Source organism: Muntiacus reevesi, chromosome 3, assembly GCF_963930625.1.
Source record: "Muntiacus reevesi chromosome 3, mMunRee1.1, whole genome shotgun sequence".
NCBI classification, from domain to species: Eukaryota; Metazoa; Chordata; class Mammalia; order Artiodactyla; family Cervidae; genus Muntiacus; species Muntiacus reevesi.
This window is the reverse complement of record NC_089251.1, coordinates 10,731,754-10,750,417: the sequence shown is the minus strand read 5'-3', so window position 1 is coordinate 10,750,417 and position 18,664 is coordinate 10,731,754. Positions and strand designations below refer to the sequence as shown.

The window sequence follows — 18,664 nt, the reverse complement described above, 5'->3', positions numbered from 1 at the left end:
AAGAAACTACAAAAATTCCCCTCCCTTTTCTATATATGTAGGGATTTTGTTGTTGTTGTTTAGTCACTAAGTCCTGTCCGACTTCGTTGCGACCCTGTGGTCTCTAGCTCACCAGGCTCCTTTGTCCATGGGACTCTCCAGGCAAGAATACTGGAGTGGGTTGCCATCTCCTTCTCCAATATGTATGGACAGATGCCAGATTTTCTTCATATACCTCAGCCAAAATAACATATTGAAACAGATAGAAGGCAGATGCAGAAACATACAGATATGAAAAATCAGTTAACTTACATAAAGCCAGACATTAAAGAGAGCTGCAAAAATATAAAATAATTCCACAGTTCTCACTAAGTTTTCTGGGCAAAATATAACTGCTTTTAATATTTTTCTTATTTTAAACTGTAATTTATGTTGATACGTAATGGGTTTATTATTTTATTTTGAACTAATATTAATTTCTCAGTTTTAATTCTAATATTGTAAAAAATGACAACTACAACCCAAATAAACAAAAGCTCCTGGAAACGTCAATAATTTTTTGCAAATGCAAAGATTTTTTTGTATAGCAAGAGATCTTAAGAGATCTGACCTTGTGTTTGGTTGATATAATTTTTCTTAATGGAAAAGTATGAAAACTGAAGTAAAATATAACACAGTCAAGACTGGGTCTCCTGACTTCAATTTTACATTCATTCTACACCACAATTCATGTATTCACTAAGACAATAATTTAGAAACTCCTCATTCTGTTCTTCTCAGTAAGCAGGAAGTCTGACTAAACAACTACAATAATAACAGAAACTGAAATTTGAATGTTATGTTCTAGGTATTATATATTGCTACTTTCATTTAATTCTCACAACCCTGTGATGTAAGTATAATTAATCACTAACCTCTAGATGAGAGGCAGAAGTTAAACCAGAAGTCACAGAGCTACTGAATGGCAGAGATGGGATGTGAAAATAACATTTCTAATAGAGAGATATACCAGCAAAAAAAAGATTTCTCATAACTGTCAATCAAAACATTTGCGTGGTCATCAGTAGTGGCATTTATAGAAAAAGAGGACCTGTGACTCTGGCCCAATACACCTTCAGATGTAGACAGAACAATACACTAGACTGGCATATGAACACACAAATTAAGTCCTACACTAAGTAGCAAGAAAACAAGCAAATTGGGAGATGTGCCAGATACATAACCAAGTGCCTCTCTTCTTTAGCCATCCAGCAACTTTACCATCACCCATTAAAAAGAAGTGACAGGAGTCAAGGGTGAAGGATTTGTTACTGACACACAACTGAGGCACTGAAATCTCTTGGCAGGTGTTCTCTAAGCTGTAACTCTTCTCTTATGCAAACTAACCCCTAAGCTGAGTCCCCCTGGCTTTATCACACTGAGCCTTGACAAGAGCCATCATTAGTGTCCAAACTCCACTTTTTCCAGGCTGATGACATGTGTCAGACCTTGATTCCTGGTGCTACTTCTGCCTGCCAACTCAGGAAAGACTTCTGTAATGGCTTTGGGTTTTTTGAAATACTAAAGTCACATGGCAGCAGCTGACACCAACTCCCTCCTGAGGATGGACACTTGGCCAGGAGCCCAAGCTGAAGTCAATTTGGAGGTTCTTGATCTTTTTAGAAATAATTCCTAACATCCCACTGGCAATTAAAATAAAATCCTCCCCAGAGAACAGCTAGAGGTCGGGCAAGCCTCTTCCATCCATAACAGTCACCTCTGATTAGAGAAAGTGTTAAAATATAGCAGCAACTGATAAATGTCAGAGCCTGGAGGGCCTTCACAGAGTTTTGATAACTTACAGCTATTTCTCATTTCATACCATGGACGGTTTTAAGGCAACAGCACTCAGCATTGCTTAGGTAGTCAAATGGAGCAGGTCAGCGTACCAAAGTCAAGTCAATGGGCTGGTCTGCACTAGTTCTGGGTTCCTCCCTAAGGCTGAGATGCTTGACCTGTCAGGCAGACGACCTTAAGTGCACTGCAGATGCCCAAGAGGACAAGGAAACGCCTGCAACAAGCTGGCTTTTTACGGTGGAGAAGTTGTGTGGAATAAATAAGTCAACACACACAGGCAAGCACACAGACAGGAGTCAAGGACTTCAATTTTGATCAGCTGGGTGACTTGGGGTTGCTTCCCTTCTGCATCTGCTTCCTTATTTGTTAAGGCAGATTGTGGCCTAAATCAGAGATTACCAAATGTCTATGAAATGGTTACATCAGACTGCTCTGGGGGCTTGATAAAACTACAGAACTCATCCCTAAGGATCTGACTTAGTAAGTCCAGGGTGATACGTAGGAGTCTGCATTTTAGAAATCGATATTCCCTACCAACACCACTTTAAATTCTGATGTAAAGTCAGGTTTGAAAATCATTCAACTAAATGACCTCTAAGACACCTGATAGTTTTGAAAGTTATAAAACTATGGACAGGAACATACTTTCTATTCTTTCATCACAGAACTTTTTTCACCTATCCACTATTAGCATTCTCACTCAAATATCAGGATTATCTAATTTTAGGTTGACAATGGAGACATTAAATGTAAAAGCCATTTGTCAAGTATTAATAGCTTACCAAACATAATACACTATTTTGTTTATGAGAGTAGATCTAATTAGTAAGCACAGCTTTTCTAGACAATATACACTCAAAAATAAAACTTTTAAGACATACTTTACAAAGATTCAACCATTTTCTGGAAATAGTTAAGAAAAGCAACATTTAAGAAGCATTTTCCCTAAATATTATGAATAACTTAAAAGCTATGGAAGGAATACACTTAATTAGTATTTATATATTAATAACTTATGATACCTCAACATAAAGGTTATAAAAATAGATGTCAAGTTTTTAAAGCATAAAGTACCATATGAGTAGATTTTTAACCCAATAAAATAAAATAGGCCAGAGGAGAAATCAGTCTTATATTACTAAAGTATCAACAGGGTTTCATTATAAAAAAGGATTTTGAGTCTTCTGTTCACTGTTCTTGTTTACTTCACTAACTGGTTGTTGCAAAACACATGCTTGTTACTCTATATGACTTTTAAAAATCTCTGCCAACACTTTTCACACACAAATAAAAGCCAATATCTCTCCAACTAATTCCTTAATTCCCATGAATATTAGCTACTGCATGATTTGGGTTCCTACTTCTTTCACAACTTTATAAGCCTAACTCATTTATGTACTCCACTATTTAGCTCAGCTAGACAACAAACCTTGGTACAGAATTACTTAGAAGAGTTCACTGATTACAGATAGCCTGCGAATTAATTTACCATGGAAAAACAAAGTCTTGTTTCCAGTGGGTTTGCAAAACAATATAAAATAGTAATACCTCAAAACACATGAAATCACTGTAATGAGGTGAAGGAGAATTCAAGTGGTCCTTATAATATTTTGATAGGCTTTGAAGTATGCATCCTATAATGCCTCTAGCACTTGGCCACTAAGTTGGTCTCTTACTTCCTTACTTTCTAGACTCATCTGAAATAGCTGAAAAAAACCTGTTCTTACATCTCAACTCCCTGGTAAAAAATTCAAGGAGGGCAAAACACAATAAAGAGCAATAATCACATATACATCCATCTGCAATCCTTGGCACATTCTTTCCCCCATTTCCTGACATTGAAGTAAATGCTCTGAATTCAGCAGGCTCCTTTATAAGCTTTGCCTTGAAACAACACAATTTTTCAGCCTAATTTCAAGTCAGAATTAGTAGTCATAGTGCTGGAATCAGATCTAAACCAAATGGTTGCTGGTGAAGTAAGGGGAAGGGAAAGATGGGGAACCACTGCAAGATAGTTAAATTCATTCAAATATTTGTGTTAACTTCTCACCCAGCAACTTCTTGCTAATTTTATAACCACAGAATTACTAGTTAGTGATTTGTAACTGCAATCAGTACAAAACAATGAAGTTGAAATATTCACTTTCCCAGAAACCATCATCACATTACATCTTTATAGTTATCACTGTCCCAGGTTACATTGCACAGGTTACACCACAGGGAAAGGTGTAACTAGATGACAGTGAGTCTACATTACTGCTGGCATGTAGCCATTCCTAATAAGATGGAGGCTGACAGTGAGCCATTCCTAATAAGATGGAGGCTGAGACTTCCGAAACTAGTGATATTATAGCAGAGACAAGACTAGACTGCAAAACCTTGGTCTAAAACTCCAGTCTGAATTTCTCAACCTGAAGTTCATAATGAGTCTATGGATGTGTTCTTAGATTCCAAAACTGAAACTCCATTTAATTTTTGTGCTTATGTGCATCTATTTAGATAGAGAATCCATAGCTTTCCAGAGTTTTAAATTATATTAATATACCCAACTTAATCCTCACAATCAATATGAGATAGGTACTAACATTCTCATTTTTACAGATTAAAGAAATTGAAGTTTACAGATTAAAAACTTTACATAAGGTCAAAACTAAAGTGGTACAGCACTGTTTTCAAAAATGTCTTTAAAACACACATACACATATGCATACTAATGTATTAGCAAGTCAGACATTATACTACTTATAAAAGAAGGCTTTTACATTAGTATATATGCACAAAAACCAAATTCTGAGCAAAATATGTAATTTTATTTAGTAACATGTAAATAACACTTAAAAATTATTTTTAACAATTTAAATCATTTTGCAATAACATAAAAAATACACATAGTTTTTAAGATGTGCCATGTGCTTTCACATCATCTCATTTAGTCCTCAGAACAGTCCCATGACATAGATACTACCATGATCTCCATTTTATAGATAAGGAAAGAGAAACAAAGTGGTTAAGTAAGGTCACATAGCTAATAAGTTGCAAAGTCAAGATTCTGGCCCCAAAGTTTGTGCTCTTTTAATATTGCTTCCCCAATTAATATATGAAAAATGTAAACTATTGTCACTTTGTGCAAAGATGTAAACTATGGCCAAAAAATGTAAACTATGGTCACTTTATGCAAAGATGGGCACTATAAAGGACAGAAACGGTTTGGACCTAACAGAAGCAGAAGATATTAAGAAGGGGTGGCAAGGATATACAGAGAACTGTACAAAAAAGGTGTTAATGATCTGGATAATCACAATGGTGTGATCACTGACCTAGAATCAGACAGCCTGGAGTATGAAGTCAAGTAGGCCTTAGTAAGCATCACTATGAACAAAGCTAGTGGAGGTGATGCAATTCAGTTGAGCTATTTCAAATCCTAAAAGAAGATGCTGTTAAAGTGCTGCACTCAATACGGCAGCAAATTTGTAAAACTCAGCAGTGGTCACAGGACTAGAAAAGGTGTTTTCACTTCAATCCCGAAGAAGGGCAATGCCAAAGAATGTTCAAACTATTGCACAGTTGTACTCATTTCACATGCTAGCAAGGTCATGCTCAAAATCCTTCAAGTTAGGCTTCACCACTACTTGAACTGAGAATTTCCAGATGTACAAGATGGATTTAGATAAGACAGAGGAACCAGAGAGATCAAATTGTCAACATCCATTGGATCATGAAAAAAGCAAGGGAATTCCAGAAAAACATCTACTTCTGTTTCATTGACTACACTAAAGCCTTTGACTGTGTGGATCACAACAAACTGTGGAAAATTCTTCAAGAGATGGGAATACCAGACCACCTTAGCAGCCTTCTGAGAAACCTGTATGAAGGTCAAGAAACAACAGTTAGTAATGAAGATGGGACAATGAACTGGTTCAAAACTGGGAAATGAGTATGTCAAGGCTGTATACTGCCACTCTGCTTGTTTAACTTACATATAGAGTACATCACATGAAATGCCAGGCTGGGTGAAGCTGAAGCTGTAATCAAGACTGCTGGGAGAAATATCAATCTCAGATATGCAGATGACATCAACCTAATGGCAGAAAGTGAAGAGGAACTAAAGAGCCTCTTGATGAAAGTGAAAGAGGAGAGTGAAAACACTGGCTTAAAGCTCAACGTTCAAAAAATGAAGATCATGGCATCTAGTCCCATCACTTTATGGCAAACAGAAGAGCAAACAATGGCAACGGTGACAAACTTTATTTTCTTGGGCTCCAAAATCACTGCAAAAGGTGACTGCAGTCATAAAATTAAAAGACGCTTGCTCCTTGGAAGGAAAGCCATGACAAACCCAGAGAGCATATTAAAAAGCAGACATCACTTTGCCGACAAAGGTCCATATAGTCAAAGCTATGATTTTTCCAGTAGTCATGTACCGATGTGAGAGTTGGACAACAAAGAAGGCTGAGGGTCGAAGAACTGATGCTCTTGAATTGTGGTGCTAGAGAAGATTCCTGAAAGTTTCTTGGATTGTAAGGAGATCAAACCCATCCATCCTACAGGAAATCAGTCCTGAATATTCATTGGAAAGACTGATGCTGAAGCTCCAATACTTTGGCCACCTGATCTGAAGAGCTGACTCATTGGAAAAGACCCTGATGCTGGGAAAGACTGAGGGCAGGGGAAGGGAGCAACAGAGGATGAGATGGTTAGATGGTATTATCAACTCAATGGACAGGAGTTTGCGTAAACTCCAGGAGACTGTAAAGGACAGGGAAGCCTGGAGTGTTGCAGTTCATGGGGTCACAGAGTCAGGACACCACTGAACAAACAACATGGTCACTTTAAAGGGAAAAAAAAGAAAGCCAAATAAAAATCCAATTGGAAAAGTCTATCATGATGAGGTACTTCATTTATTCTATTTTAGCACACATATGAGCCAAAACCAATGAGAAGACAGACCAAGCAATTTCATTTGCATGCTACTTTCAGATACATAACCTCCTGTGATTTTCACAGCTGTGTGCACAGCAAGAGCCAGTACTCTTTGTCCTGCATCTGAACGACGAGCAGACCGACGCTCTGGGGGTTACTTCCAACACTTCCGCGTCACCTGAACCTTCCTGCCTCGAGGGTTTCCTGTGGAGAGCTTTCTCTCTATTGGACTATTCCTCCTTCTCTAGCAAAGGTTCTATCATGGCCCAGACGAGACATGACCAGTTAGGTATACCTTTCTGGGCACTCCTAGGCAGAATTAACCCTGCTTTTCTCTATTCTCCCTAAATATATTCATACCATTTCGGCAACATATCCTCTGTCATCAGCTGTGTCTATGTCTAGTTCTCTGGGTAGACACTGGGCTCCATGTAGAGAAGGAATTCCTAGAAAAGATGCCGCTGTTGAGTTAGTAAATGAATGAAACAGAACACTGGCACCTTGGCTAAGAGGGACATGGATTCACGCTGACATTTTGTTGTCATCTTTATAACTTAAGACTTTGTCCTCAAGAACAGCAACATTACCCTCGACACTTCTAGACATATTCCCTGAATAAGTGCTTGGGAAGTGTATGGGCAGAAAGCCACCTAAGACAGTGACTCCTCTTCTATGCTACTAATCTCTCAAATATACATTGCTCTAACAAGTTTATGCTTCTTGTTTCTTTCAAGTATATCAAGAGGCCTCAAGAGGACTATGAAAACATTTGCATCTCCAAGCCAAAGCATGTGGGTTTCACAATATTTCGTAGTATCTCTGGAAAAGGAAAGAAAGGAGGTAAGTAAAACACTAAATGATGGCATAGTGAGTCTTGACAAACTACTCAAAATCAGTCTAAATCAATTTATTAATTTGGACTAATCTATCAAATGTGTAGTATAAAAGTAAAACTGTAAAAAGTATAGCTTCTATAATCTGGCTAATTTAACCCTTATCTGCTTTTAACCCCTAGACTTTATCCTCGCATTGAGCATACACATCTCTTAGACAAACTCATTTAAAAGATCCAATCTGTGCCTTAAACTTGCTTGATGATAAAAACTAAACATAAGGATTTAAAGTAAATTGAAGGAATGAAGATAATGAAGACCTTTACTGCCCTAAAAATTAATTATGTCAATGGAAAACACCCCACGTCACTTTAGAAACTTACCTTTTACTCTTCTCTAGTTTTTCAAGTCTATGAAAAGAATTCCTCTTAGAATGTCATGAATTTAAGAAACGATATTTTGCAAACGGCTAATGGTTTGGGGTAGCAGAGGTCAGTTTTTTTTTTTTTAAATAAAGCCTGATTATTTATCAAAATGGAATAAGGCACTGACTTCTCTTCATATTATCAGCCCAATGGGAAGACCATTCAAAATAAATCCATTAAAGAGTTTTTAAAATACTATACAGTAACAGTTGCTTGATTTTTTTGTTGTCTCTTATATACAACTTACTGTCCTAACACTGAGGACTCAATAAAGCTGGCTAACTGAAGTATTTTGACAGAGGGTAAAATAATTAATCTGATGTAGAATGTAAATAGCTTACATTCAAACCAAATTCTCAGTGGTTGATATTTTTTAATGTCTACCATTTGGCTATTTAAAAATGAATTTGAGAACAGTCAACCTTTAATATTTAAACTTAAAGCAATGATAATAATTATTCCTGATTAAAGATTAACCTCAATTCAGTCAGCAGTTCTGTAAGCCCTCTTTTCTACAGGGCATGTCTGGATCCTTCCTGTTATAAATCCTATACTCTGAAAAATTCTATGTAATTAATCATTTTCCAAGTTTTTCATCAAGGATATTCAACAGGTAATAAAAAATAACCAATATGTCTACAATGCACTGACAGCATTTCTGCCCAAAGCTAAGACACCTGACATTTTAGTTACTCTCTGTGACCTTACTAAGAAGAAATGCAGGCTTTCTACTAGGTAGCAGTGTTTTTTACTTTTTTGTTTTTTCATTATTGAAAATAACTTGAAGACTACCCCTGAACCTCTATGATAACTTGGTGATTTAGGATCTCAGCTAGAGAGATCATCAATTATAAAGGTCAATTTTTTTTCATCTTCTTCTATGAAACATTTCACCGGCTATTACTAACAAGCAAACAAAAAGAAGATTCCTTTCTCCAAGGGATCGTCCCAACCCAAAGATCGAATACAGGTCTCCTGCATTGCAGACAGATTCTTTACTGTCTGAGCCACCAGGAAAGTGTTGGGGAAATTGAGAAAGGAGTATGTCAAGGCTGTCTACTGTCACCCTGCTTATTTAACCTACATGCAGGGTACATCATGCGAAACGCTGGGCTGAATGAAGCTCAAGGTGAAATCAAGATTGCTGGGAACAAAATAATATCAGTAACCTCAGAAATGCAGATACCACCACTCTACTGGCAGAATGTGAAGAGAAACTAAAGAGCTTCTTGACGAAGGTAAAAGAGGAGAGTGAAAAATGCAGGCTTAAAACTCAACATTCAAAAAACTAAGATTATGGTATCCAGTCCCATCACTTCATGGTGAATAGATGCTGAAAAAGTGGAAATGGTGGCAGATCTTATTTTCTGAGGCTCCAAAATCACTGTGGACAGTCACTGCAGCCATGAAGTTAAAAGATGCTTGCTCCTTGGAAGAAAAGCTATGACAAACCTGGACAGCAAAGACATTAGTTTGCCAACAAAGGTCCATCTGGTCAAAGCTATGGTTTTTCCAGTAGTCATGTATGGATATGAGAGTTGGACCATAAAGAATGCTGAGCCCAAAGAATTGATGCCTTTGAACTGTGGTGGTGGTGGAGACTCCTAAAAGTTCCTTGGACTGCAAGGAGATTCAACCAGTCAATCCTAAAGGAAATCAACTCTAAATATTCACTGGAAGGATTGACGCTCAAGTTCCAATACTTTGGTCACCTGATGCAAAGAGCAACTGGCGGGAAAAGACCCTAATACTGGGAAAGATTGAGGGCAGGAAGAGAAGGGGGCAACAGGGGATGAGATGACTGGATGGCATCACCCACTCAATGCATATGAGTGTGAGCAAATTCCAGGTGATCGTGAAGGACAGGGAAATCTGGCATGCTGAAGTCCATGGGATCACAGTGAGTCAGACATGAGTTAGCTACTGAACAACAACAAAAGAAGAGGATGTTTACTTGTTTGACTTAGCTCTCACTGCAAGTGTTGACCCCATATATACAACAGCCAAGTTTGAGGTGGTCAACGGAGTAAGCATCACGGCAGTTTTCACTATCATGAAGTCCGGTACTCAAGTTCCAGCTTGTAACGTTGACTCCTGGCTATGTAACTTTGGACAAATCGTTTGATTTCTCTAAGACTCAGCTTTTTCATAAGATCAAATTGGGTTGATAATTTAAGGAGGTTAAAAATATATAAATCTCAGTATACATTAAATCCTCAATATATATGTTAATTTCTTTATTATCCATGCCCTTTAATAATTAAGGTACTACTATAAAATGGGATACTTGATATTTTCAGAATTATGAAATAATACTATTCAAAGTTTTTTCTCAGATATCCATTTAGTCTGCTTATAAGTAACTGCAGCCTCACAATCCCGAAGTTCATTAGCTCTGGGCTGTACACAAAGATTTCTTAAATACTTTCACCTTGGAATGTGAGAAGCTCCATCACCAGTGGTCTCTCGGCTCACTGGCTCTTGGAACACGGGTGCAGGCTGAAGAAGGACTGCCAGGGCCAGGACCCAGTCTTCAGAGGACTCCAAGGAACATTCAACGCTGTCGGTGAGTTTGGGATTTGAAAAAACCACCGACCGTTGACTGTACCTTGGGTTCCTTACAGACAACACTATATTTCCTGAAGCAAAGAAGCACAGTGTACCTTCACATGTCACGTGAGATCACCAAAACCAGTTCTGCTCCCCAAACCCCAAAGGTGGTCCAGTTAATTTTTTAACAGCTCTCCTCTTTCTCTTGCTCATTGTTCCTTGCTTTTTGTTGTGGTTATTTCATTTCAACAAGATAAGAAAAGCTCCATAATACTGTTTTTAAATGTCTCCTAAAAATAGGCCATTCTGATGAGAAATAGCAAGAAGAGATTTATTAAAAACACGTATTTCATTTTGAAGTGAAATCTAATTAAGTACTTTACAGCCATTTCTCCCATGTTCCCTCAAAACCTTTAATTAGGAACAAGAGGAGGATTTAATAAGCAAAAATAGCACAAAACTGTCCAATGTCTGCACAGCTCTTAACACATTCCACCTCAATTATAGTTAATGTGGTTAAGTTTTGACAGCCCCATTAGGATACGAGCTGTTTGAAAGCAGTAACTGCCTCACCACTTCCATCCACACATGAGCTTATTTAAATGTTCATTAAAGTCAAGCAAAAAGTCAGGTCAGGAGTCAGAAGGATCTGGGATGAATCTTGCTTCAACTCCCTAGCTATGTGACCCCGGTGAGTGTCTGAGTCTCGATTTCCTCAGGTTCATGGGAGATAATAAGTACACCTACCTTATTAGAGTTTGAGATACAATAATATATATAGTGCTTTGTACCATTACTAGCAAACAACAAATGCTCAGTATATGTAAGCTATTATTATTACTTAACCTAAAGCATAATCTGTGCTAATTTACCTTGAAAGGCACTAGTATTTCTCAGTTCAAAACACAGAAGAAGAACCAGGTTCTCCTCTTCTTACACCTACCAGTGTGTAAGCGCTGCCTGTGTGGTCACAGAGGTACCCGTGAGCTTTTCCAGGCGCTCCCTCCATTCCCTGAACCATAGTTTCTCACAGCCCTACCACTGATGTCATCTATAATCATGTGGATTCTCAATGGTTGGATACTAAGAGAGATATCAGACACACACCTCAAAAACCCAGAAAAGAAGAGTCAGGAGTTGGGATAGGCCAAGGCAACCCTACGAACTGAAAACACTGATGGCTGCACTCAACATTCATTGCTGTCGGTGGGTTTGACTTTGAATCAACTCACTGATCAATGAATGCAAACTGCGGACCAAACAACCCAAGGGAGGCAAAAGGATGTGCAGAGAATCATCCAAGTGTATCTGCTACTGTGCTGGGTGGGAGGTGCTGCTTTTTCCAACACACTGTCTAAAGGCTCTCTTTAATTTTAATATGGAATAAACCCTCTAAATTCCTAATACATTTTTTATACCTTTTTTTCTTTAAAGATGTTCTGAGTTAAGGAAATATTTTATAGAAAGAATGACCATCACACCATAATTTAAAAACAATGCTTTCATAATTTTTAAATTAAAAAGAATCAATGCTCATTATTTAACATTCAAATACAGAAACATTAAATAAAACCTGAAAATTCATTTTCTCATCATCTGCAATCTCTTTCCTTAATGGAAATCACCTATAAGTATAAATAAATCAGTTTAATAATTTATTTTAAATAATAAATATAATATAATAAACTACTTGTTGTATTATCTACTACTAAAATAATAAATAAATATCATGAGCAAACTATTTAATTTCCTTGAAGACCTTTACCCATGAACATACAAACAGCACAACTTTGTGGTTTTTTGGAGGGTGGCTTGAAATAGAAACCACCTCATTTTATTTTATTTTTTGCCACGCTGCATGCCTTACAAGATCTCAGTCCCCTGACCAGGGATTGAAAGGAAGTGAAACCCTAGAATCCTAATGACTAGGCAACCCAGGAGCTCCTCAAAACTACCTCATTTTACATTTACTCCCATGTTGTTGTTCAGTTGCTAAGTCGTGTCTGACTCTTTGTGACCCCCACTGACTGCAGCATGCCAGGTTCCTCTGTCCTCCACTATCTCCCAAAGTTTGCTCAAATTCATGTCCACTGAGTCAAGGATGCTATCTAAACATCTCATCCTCTGCTGCCCATTTCTCCTTTTGCTTTCCATCTTTCCCAGCATCAGGGTCTTTTCCAATGAGTTGGCTCTTTGCATCAGGTGGCCAAAGAATTGCACTTTAAGCATCAGTCCTTCCAGTGAATATTCAGGGTAGATTTCCTTTAAGGTTGACTGGTTTGATCTCCTTGCCATCCAAGGAACTTTCAGGAGTCTTCTCCAGCACCACAGTTCAAAGGCATCAATACTTCAGGGCTCAGCCTTTCTTATGGTCCAACTCTCACATCTGTGTATGACTACTGGAAAAACTATAGCTTTACAGACCTTTGTTGACAAAGTGATGTCTCTCCTTTTGAATACACTGACTAGGTTTGTCATAGCTTTCCTTCCAAGGAGCAAGCATCTTTTAATTTCATGGTTGCACTCACTATCCTCAGTGATTCTGGAGCCCAAGAATATAAAACTTGCCGCTGCTTCCACTTTTTCCTTCTACTTATGAAGTGATGGGACTGGATGCCATGATCTTAGTTTTTTGAACGTTGAGTTTCAAGTCAGCTTTTTCACTCTCTTCTTTCAACTTCATCAAGAGGCTCTTTCATTCCTCTTCACTTTTTGCCACTAGAGCAGTATCATCTGCAAGTCTGAGGTTGCTGATATTTCTCTCAGCAATCTTGATTCCAACCAGGGATTCATCCAGCACGGCATTCTCCATGATGTACTTTTCACAGAAGTTAAATAAGCAAGGTAACAGTATATAGCCTTGTCATACTCCTTTCCCAATTCTGAACCAGTCAGTTGTTCCATGTCCGGTTCTGTTGCTTCTTGACAACAGGTAAGGTGGTCTGGTACTGCCATCTCTTTAAGAATTTTCCACAGTTTGTTGTAGTCCAGACAGTCAAAGGCTTTAGCGTAGTCAATGAAGCAGACGTTTTTCTAGAATTCCCTTGCTTTCCCCAAGATCCAATGAATGTTGGCAATTTGACCTCTAGTTCCTCTACGTTTTCTAAATCCAGCTTGACAATCTGGAATTTCTCAGTTCACGTACTGTTGAAGCCCAGCTTGTAGGATTCTGAGCATAACCTTGCTAGTATGTAAAATGAGGGCAACTGTACAGTAGTTTAAACATTCTTTGGCATTGCCCTTCTTTGAGATTGGAATGAAAACTGACCTTTTCCAGATCTGTGGCCACTGCTGAATTTTCCAAATTTGCTGACATACTGAGTGCAGCACTTTAACAGCACCCTCTTTTAAGATTTGAAATAGCTCAGCTAGAATTCCATCACCTCCATTAGGATTGTTTGTAACTTATTCCCACACAATCTGCTTTATTCACTCAGCTATACAATATAGACAGCCTTCCAAAACAATCTTATTATACTGCACTCATTCTTTTAAATGACTATGTAGTATGCCTTAGTATGAACACCTTGGTTATTACTGTTCGAATACATATTCTCTATTCTTTTATTTATTATTTTTGGTTGTGCTGGGTCTTTGTTGCTGGATCTTTGTGCAAGGCTTCTTCTCTAGCTGTGGCAAGTGGGGACTACTCTCTGTCACAGTACTTGAGCTTCTCATTGCCGTGGCTTCTCTTGTTGAGGAGCACAGGCTTAGTAGCTGTGGCGCACGGCTTAGTTGCCCCACAGCATGTGGGATCTTCTCGGATCAGGGATCAAACCTGAGTCTCCTGCGTTGGCAGACAGATTCTCTGCCACTGAGCTACCAGGGAAGCCACAAATATATTTAAATATTCTCTTTTGACCAAAATTATAAGGTCCATTCATTCTGAACTTTGCAAGCCACATTCTTCAAGTTAAGAGAAAAAAACAAGTGAGATGGGAGATTCACATTTCTCTTAAGAAAAATTAAAATGTACTATCAACTCTGAATCCTTTAAAATAAGATGAGATGAGTCACTAAATCTTTCATGATAATGACAGGAAAACAAGCACTTTGGTCATGAATAATTTATCATGCACTTAAGTCCGAGATATATTCTCATGGTAGTGATGGTGGTCAAATCAAATAAGGCAGTAGGAGAAGAGGCTTGTCAACTCAGCCTTCTGAAATTATTCCCCCCATGGGTAGGAAGGAAGGAGAAATGCAGATGTATTGAGACAAGACCTAAAAAGAAAAATCAAAGCCAAAAGAAAATTGGAAAAAATTCAGGAAAATATGAGGTTCAGGCCAATGTTTCCTAAAACTGGCTGCATATCAGAATCATCTACAGTTTCTTTTAAAAATGCAAATTCCTAAATTCTACTCCAGATCAGAAGTAGGGTCCTATAATCTGTATTTTATTATAACAAGTTCACCAGGTAGTTTGCCCCATGGAAAGCTGGTGTGAAGCAAAGCCAAGTCCACCAACTTAACATCGGCTTCCAACCACCACACTTCATGTCATCCACTTTTAACTATTGCCCAAACTTCTCTGCTGCCATTTGATACTGCCACTGGTCTTCTGAGTACAGAAAAGGTATACTTATGTTGCTACTGAGTATCTCTTTTCAGAGTAAATACAACTTTGCACCAGTTGTGGCAGCCAAACACATCAAATTGTGTCTGACATTTTACACAGATATATTTATGAGCTCTCAAAATCTAAAACCTACCTAAAAAACCTAATGAATGAACAAAGTTAAATACAGATTTAACTGTCCCACCCTTGAAGCCTTCACAGAAATCAAAAAGTTTTCTTTCATACTGGTGGTCACATAAGAGATAAATCACATACTGCTGTTTTTCAGGATGCCATGCATTTTATAGGCATTTACTTTCAACCACCAATTATTTCCAAAGTTTCTGAAAATCTTAGAAAAGAAGGTCTGATGTGTTCTTTGAAAAATGTACAACTAAACAAGCATGCTATTTATTTACCCAGAGAATCAGTTGTCTTTACATATGCCAATGAAAAAATTGCATATTTCAGTCACCGAAACCCTCTTAGTTTCTACTGGATAAAACCAAGTGCTTCAGGAAGGGAGGGGCTTCCCAGGTGGCGCTAGAAGTAAAGAACCCATCTGCCAATGCAGGAGATACGGGTTCAATTCCTGGGCCGGGAAGATCCCCTAGAGAAGGGCATGGCAACCCACTTCAGTATTCTTGCCTAGAGAATCCCATGGACAGAGGAGCCTGGCAGGCTACAGTCCACAGAATCACGAAGAGACTGAGCACACACACACATAATCATTATTTAAAGGTTATATATGCTGCCATTCGTGGGGTTGCAAAGAGTCGGACACGACTGAGTGACTGAACTGAACTGAACTGAAGGTGTTTTATTTTTGTTCAGATTCACTGAACCTTATCATCACTAGGAAAGCTATACAATGTAACAAGTAAGGGCTTTAGAAACAATGGTTTAAGTACCAGCTCTGATACTTCCTTGCTATGTGACACTCGACTAATCATAACCTCTCTGAGCCTCAGATTTCTCCCCTATATAGCTTTCAAAGTTCAGGATGCCCCTTTGGTAGGTTTTGAAATCAATTTAGTGGCTTATAAATAACATTTTTAAGTTACAAAAAAAATTGGGTGGCTAACATGTAACAAGGACAAGTATCTTCCAGTTCAAGATGGCGGAGTAGAAGGACACACACTCATCTCCTCCTGCAACAGCACCAAAACAGCAACACAAAGAGCTGGACACAATTGAGCACACCCACACACAGGAAGAAAGACAATTATGTGAGTCTGAGGGTGTTTCCTACAAATGAGACTTATAAGTAAATATCTGCAACAGAGAAAACATGCAGCATCTATAGGGGACAAGAGGAGAATAGTCCAGAGACTATGTTAAGGTGTCATGAAGAGCAGCACTGAAAAAATAAAAGGGTAAATTACAGACAGCCTTGTGAGCCAGGCAGAAAAGTTTAAAACTGGTGTTGAGCTCTGAAAGGCAATAATGAAAGCAAAACTTAGGTAAGACTCACCAAGCAGATGAAGCAGGAGAAAGGGAAAAGACCCTGAAAGAAACAAATAGAAATCTGTTGCACAAAAGAGCTAAGCTGAAAGTGAGGCAGCAGAAATAGACAGAATGAAAAGGATATCTCAAAAAGGCATTTAAGCTGTTGGTTTAGGTTGCTTTTTGAATTTTTTTTTTTTTTTTTTTGGTCCTATGGAGTCACTGAAAATTCTACAAAAGAGAGAAAACTAAGGTCCACCAGTTGGCCCCCTCAATCATTCTACTCAGTGTATTATCTTCCCAGATGTCTCAGAGAGATTTAAAATACATGTATTTATGTTTAGAGAAAATATCACAAGTTACACATAATTCTCCATAACCTTCTTTCACTTAAAATGATATGGCTATCTTTCCAGTTCAAAGGACATGAGCCACCTTCCAAGGAACTGGCTCAAACAGAAAAAATCGTGAGGAGCCAAGAATGGTGCCAAACTTTCCTGACTAGAATAGGAGCCTGGAGTACACTAAGAAATGAGTAATTTCAGACTAGAAGGAAGAGAAGTTCATTTTTTGAACAGAGGATTCAAATTTGTGATTTGCAAGCAAGGAGTTGAGAGTAAATGAGTCAAGCTCAGAAAGAAAACAGAGATAACACATTTTTCCTGGACATCTACCATGTACCTGGACTGCAAGAGGAGCCTGGAGACACAAAGGGAACAAAAGCACAGAGTGAAAGCGGCAAACCAAGTTCTAATGAACAAATCGTTCTAAAGGCGAAAAGTTCTTCGAACGATAAAAACAAAGTACTGTGGGAGCAAATAAGAGACCAAGTCAGTCTTAGGGGTCAGAAAGGTCCAGAAAGTGACCTCAAGGAAATGATGTGCAAGTTAAGACTTGAAGGATAAGTATAATTCCCTGGGTGAACTATAATACCCGGGCACAGTGACCATTCCGAGCAGCGGAACAGGTGGCGTGTGTTCAGGAGCATAGGAGCATAGTGCTTTCAAGAAACAGAAAGTGTGGCTGAAGCACACAGAAGAGGTCATGAGGCAAGGCTGAAGAAGAAGGCAGGAACTTTTAAAAATTACCAACATTCTTGAAGAATAGAATTTTAGAGTGACAGTCACGGATGAAAATAAGATTTCTGGAAGGGAGTGGTAAAGTCCTAGGATAAATGAGAGGGAAAACTCCACCAGCTCCATTACTTATCAACCATGTGAGCCTGAATAAGTCACTTATCCTCTTTAAATATATGTCATCTGTAAACAGGGGTCAGATTCCCAGATGGCACTGGTGGTAAAGAACCTGCCTGCCAATACAGGAGATGTAAGAGACACGGGTTCGATCCCTCGATTGGGATGATCCCCTGGAGGAGGGTATGGCAATCCACTCCAGTATTTTTGCCTAGAGAATCCCATGGACCAAGGAGCCTAGCAGGCTACAGTCCATAGGTCACAAAGAGTCAGACACTACTGAAGCGACTTAGCACACATGCATGTAAACACGAGATATGATAAAATTATTTACTTCAAAGGGCTACTTGAGGAATAAGAATACATATAAAATATTTCACACAAAACTGACCACAACAAAATACTAACATCTTGTGTGTGGGTGTGTGTGTGTACTTGTGTGTATATGTGCAAGTGTGCACTGGTTGATAGGAAGTAAAAAGCAGATCGGAAGTTCAGGCTAGAAGGAAAAGGGTTAACAACTGAAATCTCTTAAGCTGTAGAATAAAGGTGATTTTTATGTTTATTATTTATAACTCATCTACGTCTTCGAAGTGTTTAGCAATGCTGCTGCTGCTGCTAAGTCGCTTCAGTCGTGTCCGACTCTGTGCGACCCCATAGATAGCAGCCCACCAGGCTCCGCCGTCCCTGGGACTCTCTAGGCAAGAACACTGGAGTGGGTTGCCATTTCCTTCTCCAATGCATGAAAGTGCAAAGTGAAAGTGAAGTCGCTCAGTCATATCTGATTCTTCGCGACCCCATGGACTGCATCCTACCTGGCTCCTCAGTCCATGGGATTTTCCAGGCAAGAGTACTGGAGTGGGTTGCCATTGCCTTCTCCGTGTTTAGCAATAAATAAGCAATATTTCAATAATTAAGAAAATT

General features: G+C 38.6%; 1 protein-coding gene and 1 long non-coding RNA gene across 3 annotated transcripts in view; one reads left to right on the top strand and one right to left on the bottom strand.

Annotated features, from left to right (window-relative positions):
- NR6A1 (nuclear receptor subfamily 6 group A member 1) overlaps positions 1–18,664 on the bottom strand; it is a 215,463-nt gene that overhangs the window by 143,434 nt on the left and 53,365 nt on the right. The window lies entirely within an intron of this gene.
- Positions 1–18,664, top strand: part of LOC136163790 (uncharacterized) — a 48,283-nt gene that overhangs the window by 27,461 nt on the left and 2,158 nt on the right. Inside the window, exon 2 of the long non-coding RNA XR_010662292.1 lies at positions 7,470–7,575. This is a non-coding gene — a long non-coding RNA (uncharacterized lncRNA). The remainder of the gene's footprint in view (positions 1–7,469; positions 7,576–18,664) is intronic.